This window comes from Equus przewalskii, chromosome 10, assembly GCF_037783145.1.
Source record: "Equus przewalskii isolate Varuska chromosome 10, EquPr2, whole genome shotgun sequence".
NCBI classification, from domain to species: Eukaryota; Metazoa; Chordata; class Mammalia; order Perissodactyla; family Equidae; genus Equus; species Equus przewalskii.
This window is the reverse complement of record NC_091840.1, coordinates 22882665-22888341: the sequence shown is the minus strand read 5'-3', so window position 1 is coordinate 22888341 and position 5677 is coordinate 22882665.

Genomic DNA, 5677 nt, shown 5'->3' with positions numbered 1-5677 from the left:
ACCAAAATATCGCGTAAAATGGTTAATACGGTGCTTCTCGCGAGATTATTCCAATCCAGTCTTCCCTCTCGTTTGTCTCTGACTCTTGCCGCTAGGTCTGGAGATTGTTACGGGGTGGCCTTCGGCTCATCTGCGAGACCTGGCGTTTTCGTTTTGGAATTTAAGCAGGTCGCAAATTAAAATACCTGACTCTTTACTGAAAAACTAGCTTTTCGAAGAATATTGATATCGGGAATATTTTACTGAAGATAATACGCTTTCTTGAGATACTAGATGGAATAATTATACCGTAAAAAAGATACTGGCTATCTGTAACACCACTTTCCAAGCCAGCCCGGTACGCTTAATTCCTATTTGCTAATTTTCTTTTTAAGTTTCAGACACATTTCTTAAGCAATTCCAATATTTTTGAAGATCTGGGAGGTTTTGGATTAAGGTAAATTGTTTGCAGCAGAGCATCCGATTCTATTAACTATATTTAGGGTTCCAAAGGTGTTAACAATTGATTGTGTCCCTTTTTTGTAATTGTAGTGAAAACAAGCAGGTTAGCTCGTACTCTACAGGTCACAAAGGATGTGTAGTCATATCTCTCGTATAAGTAAATCCTCGCAAAGAGAAATTTGGAGTAATGTTGAGAAGTTCATGGCCAATAGAACTGAAGAACCAGGCTAGAATACAACAGTGCTTGCATTAGGTGAAAGATGTTAACATAATAAAAACTACTTTAAAATAATTTTTTTTACCATATACTTCCTTGAAAATAACTGCTGAAAAGTTGGATTTTACGTAGTTTGCAGCAAGGATTCTAAGGAGTGGATTTCTGCTGGCTCTCTAGTTTCAGACTTTCCTCACATTTCAAAAATGCTATTCAAACATCCTTCAAAGCCATTCCTGCAGATAACTGTAGTTCAGGTGAGCAGGCACATCAGTGTAAATTTAATAAGAACAAATCTTTGGAAATGTCTGGGACCATGTTTTGTTTTTTTTTTTTAAAGATTTTATTTTTCCTTTTTCTCCCCAAAGCCCCCCGGTACATAGTTATATATTCTTCGTTGTGGGTCCTTCTAGTTGTGGCATGTGGGGTGCTGCCTCAGCGTGGTTTGATGAGCAGTGCCATGTCCGCGCCCAGGATTCGAACCAACGAAACACTGGGCCGCCTGCGGCAGAGCGCGCGAACTTAACCACTTGGCCACGGGGCCAGCTCCTGGGACCATGTTTTTATTGCCACAAAGATAATCTATAACCATGCTCCTTGAAAGTAGAATTCAAATTTTATTTCTTGTCTAGTCCTCTTATCATCACTCCCTTGAGTCACTAGGTAGTGAGTTTCTTGGGGCAGGAATTGCTGCTTGTTTCTGAATTCCCACTACCTAGCACTGTACCTGGGCGTAGTGGGCAAATCTTACTGGGCCTGCAAAGCCTTGCTAGACCCAGCTCTTCTCCCATTGCCAATCCCCAGCCACACTGGCCTTCTCTCCTGTGCAGAAAATTCTTGCACTCTTTCCTCTCCCAAGGTCCTTGAACAGGCCTTCTTAACTCCTGGGAAGCTCTCCCCAACCCGCCTCTCATCACCTCATTAAGGCCCTCTTATTTAGATCCCAATTTAAATGTCTCTTCCTCTAACTAGAGAAGCAAGCCTTCTCTAACCCCTGACTTGATCAGATCCTCTCTTAGTGTTTCTTTAATAGCACTTTGACTATCAAAATTAATTAAGTGCGTGATGATTGGTTTAATGCTTGTCTTCCCTGTTAGAATGTCAACTTCAGGAGGGCTGCACTGCGTCTGTTTCTTTCACTGCTGTCCAGTGACATTGCCTAGCCCAGCTCCTGACACATGTCAGAGACTCAGTGCATATTGTTGGGATAAATTGATAGGGTTGCCAGATAAAATACGGAACTCTCAGTTAAATTTGAATTTCTGATAATCAATGATTATTTCTTAGTATAAAAATATGTTCCACATATTATGTAATATAAATCTAGCAAGCTTAAAATTGATCAAGTATAGAGAGCATGTATCCAAGTGAGAATTTTCAAAGATAGTTCATATTTTAAATGCTATTGCCTTCACTGTTGTTAAACAAAGTGCTCTTCATTCAGCAAGCATCTATGGAGTCCTAATTCTTGTATATTAGGAGCTGGTAATATAAACATGAAAACACAGCCCTAGCCCTTGATGGGCTTGCCTGATTTAGAGTTCTGAAAAATATGATGGTTACTCTCATCATAGGTACTCAAAAATTTTTTAAAAATTTATTATTATGCCCAAAATATCAATGTTAGATACACAGCTACACTTCCTCATGGAAACTCTCTGTACAAATAAATAATAATGTCTGTTCTAAGTGTAGCTAGAAATTTTAAACCTTATAAAGCTTGAAAATAGAGTAAACTTTACCAAATTTTGGTCACAGAATAGAATGAGAAGTTAGAATTTCTCATCTGAAAATGCAGAATGGCATCGTTGAAAAATTTGTACTCTAGAAGTAAAGATAGGAGAGATATTGGGGCTGGCCCAGTGGCACAGCGGTTAAGTTTGCATTCTGCTTGAGCAGCCTGGTGTTCACTGGTTCGGATCCCGGGTGTGGACATGGCACCGCTTGGCAAGCCATGCTGTGGTAGGCATCCCACATGTAAAGTAGAGGAAGATGGGCATGGATGTTAGCTCAGGGCCAGTCTCCCTCAGCAAAAAGAGGAGGATCGGCAGCAGATATTAGCTCGGGGCTAATCTTCCTCAAAAAAAAAAAAAAAAAAAGGAGAGATGTGTCATTTAAGCAAGAAAAGCATTCAAGGCCCACACAGGAACAATCTTCCTATATGGCAAGAAGGAGACAATGGGCAAATTTTAAGGGACTAATCTTTGAGGGAGACTTCAGAAGACTCTTTAAAATCTAAAATCTAAACTAACAAATTAGTCTGAGGCGGGGTGAAGTTATTGTAACTTTAGTTAAATATTTCCTCTTGCGTACAGCCTCAAGAGAATCTTTCTGGCCTGCTTTGGGGGATTTACAGAAAAAGTAAAGTCATCACCTGACTGATCACCTCGGGGTTCACACTGTTGCCCTGACTCCTTGCCCTGGGAGGTGATGCAAATAAAGCAAATGGCGCAGTCCTGGAATTTCTGAGTTCAAAGTTTTTCTGTAGAGTGAAGCAACCTTTATTTTACGAAAGCACTATTTTCATTAGTTGTTGGACCAATCCATGCAGCTTACAGTAGATTTTGTATTTAAAAATTTGGACACAATCTGAGATTTCCTGGAATAGAATTTCTTCCAGGTCTGTTGACAAATAATTGACGTTAGAATAGAGTTTTCTCCACTGAAAAGAGAAAGTGTAGTGCACTAGAAAGAGTACTGGTTCAGGATTAAAGAGCGAGCTGTCCCTGTCCCTGGCACTTGCTACACTTAGTGTGAACGTGCTCCTACTCCTTCTGAGTCTCAGTTTCAGCTTTTAATAGATGCATTTAATAATCCCCATTCTGGCCACCTCACCAGGTTATTTATTTGTTCAACTGATATTTATCGACAGGCTTGAAAGGGTTCTGTGGAAAATTGAAAAGTGCTGTAGAAACATAAGACAAAAATTCAGTAAAAACCTTCATTCATTTACTCATTAGGGGTCTCTACTCTGCTTCAACAGGCAACAAACAGATAATTAAGGAAGTTTCTATTGCTGCTGTTTAATTTGGATGATGAATTTTATTCCTCAAGATTTTATTTGATACATCACCATAATTCCTTCCGCCGTTCCCACTTTTCCATTTTACTGTGGGTATGGGTGCATCCAGTCAAAAACTTGATCTCATTTAAAAGACAGAAAAAATCAGAGTAATTTTGCTGATCTCATGCCAGTGTTTAATAAGATGAGCCAGTCACTTCATCTAACTGACCCATTAAACTCATGCCATCTGCTATCATGTCAGACAAGGGTGGACACCTTTATATCCAGACCCTCTTGCAGCAATCAGTGAGGAGTTACCACACCTGAGTTCCAGTACTTTATTCTTTTTTTCTTGTTTCTTGACAGCATTAATTTTACTTCAATAGACCATTAAAAAGTTGTCATGAAAAATGTGGTTGTTTTTATTTTTAATCAAGATTTGTGGACTCAATGGGGCCAGCCCGGTTGCATAGTGGTTAGGTTCACACCCTCCACTTCTGCACCTGGGGTTCACAGGTTCAGATCCTGGGTGCAGAGCTAGCACTGCTCATCAAGCCATGCTGTGGCAGTGTCCCACATAAAAGAGAGGAAGATTGCCACAGATGTTAGCTCAGCGACAATCTTCCTCAAGCAAAAAGAGAAAGATTGGCAACAGATGTTAGCTCAGGGCCAATCTTCCTCACAAAAATAAAAATAAACAAATACAATAAAAATAAATTACTGCAACTTATGTTTAACTGATAAAGGTATAGTTGACCTTCCAAGTAGAAAACTGGACAAAATAAATTAAACAGTAATTTTAAAAAAAAATTTATGGACTCAAACATTTAGGTAAAAAACTTTTTTTGGTACCCGTGTGACCAAAAGTAACAACATTTTCAGGGAATGATTTTGAGAGCAGATTCTTCTGCCTTCGTTTAGAATGTATCAAGCTCCTAATTTACTGGCTGATCTCCCCTTCTTTGCCTATACAAATCCTATCTACTTTTCCTGGCCCCAATCAAATGCCCTACTTATATAAAGCTTCTTCTTCACACTCCCAAACTGCTTTCAACCTGCACAGTTCTCTGTATCATTCTTATGACATTTATCATCTTTTATCTTGTGGTATGACTATATTGTCTATATCCTACTTGAGGGTCCTGATTGGGCCCTATTACACAGCGAAGGGCCTTAGAGTCTCACAGATAAATGAGTTGAAGAAAAGAATGAAGAAGCTTGGACAAGTGACTTAACTTCTCTGTGCCTTAGTTTCTTTTCTCACTTAACCCTGTTTCAGAGGGTTGCTGTGAAGATGGAATGAGTTAATGTGTGCAAAGGAGTTTTGAAAAGTAAAAAAGGAGTGGCAGTGTAAGATACTATATTTTCTTATTCAAGAATATTATGCTTTTTTTGTTCATAATTGTAATCTTTTCTGCGAAGATAGAAGGCTAAATGATTCCAGAAGAGCCGTAGATGATCCCAAGAGGTTATGAGCTTTCAAGTTCTTAGATTTTAAGCAGTGTGGACAGAGGCGGTGCCACACAATGATAGAGCTTGTACTTTAGTGTCAGACCTGAATTTGAATCTTGTCCTTGGTACTTGCTAGACTGGCTTTGTTACCCTAAACTGTTTAACTTCTCTGAGTCTGGGTTTCCTAATCTGTAAAATAGGGATGAGGATATTGTGTTTTGCAGGGTAGTACGAGAATTAGAGATACTGCACGTAGTACACACTTTATAAGTGGAAAGCATTGTTAATACTTAGGGACTTGGGTTGAAATGTCCCCACAGTTGCCTTTTCCTGTTAACAATATTTTCATTCTAGTAGTTAAAAGAGTTGTTAAAAGTATGCAAAAATTAGTTTGCGCCGGAACCGGGAGTATTTGTTCAATGAATTATCAATAAAGTTTGAAAAAAAAACACCCTGCTGGCTCCGTTTCAATAAAGCTTTGCTCAAATAGGGAGCAGGGAGCTTATCGCGAGAATCTGGTGGACCGCGTTTCTTACTCAGGACCTGCTCTCGCGTTCTTTGACCAA